We start from the raw sequence: 576 nt of genomic DNA, 5'->3' as shown, positions 1-576 counted from the left end.
TTTAAAAGATTTCGGCCAAGCCGTTCTTGGTATGGACATGTATCACAGAATTGTCCACACTTACCCCCATGGACATACTATAATCATTTAAACGCTTGGGACATGTATTCACTTGTATTATCTAGACATATAGTCTCCTATCATTCTGGACGTGGTTACCTTTTTTTTCTTTTGCGGCCTTATTGGTATCTGGTAATGGGGTTAATCCAGGAGGTCTCAATTCACTGTTTCTCATCAGTAATCCATTATTTTGCCCAGCTAGTAATAGACTCATCCACGGACTTATAGTCCTGGATTCTGGGATTCCTCCAATCAAATAGGGCATTTGGTAATAGCATTATTCTTTGGTGATCATATCTCGATTTTTAACTATGTCCAAAGGTCTAATAGTCTTTAGGACTTATTATGGCATTGGGCGATTTTATACATATATATGAAGTAAGATGATGGCTAATAATTAATATTGCCATGTATCAATCTTTCTTATTGGTATTATTTCCTTCTATGATCATTCACCAAGTCTTTTTGACTTTAGGTTAATCTTTGTATCCAATGCCCACCGTAAATAATTATCTC

The sequence above is a fragment of the Brassica oleracea genome, chromosome C7, assembly GCF_000695525.1.
Source record: "Brassica oleracea var. oleracea cultivar TO1000 chromosome C7, BOL, whole genome shotgun sequence".
NCBI lineage: Eukaryota > Viridiplantae > Streptophyta > Magnoliopsida > Brassicales > Brassicaceae > Brassica > Brassica oleracea.
The sequence above is the reverse complement of the archived record's forward strand: the minus strand, read 5'-3'. Positions refer to the sequence as shown.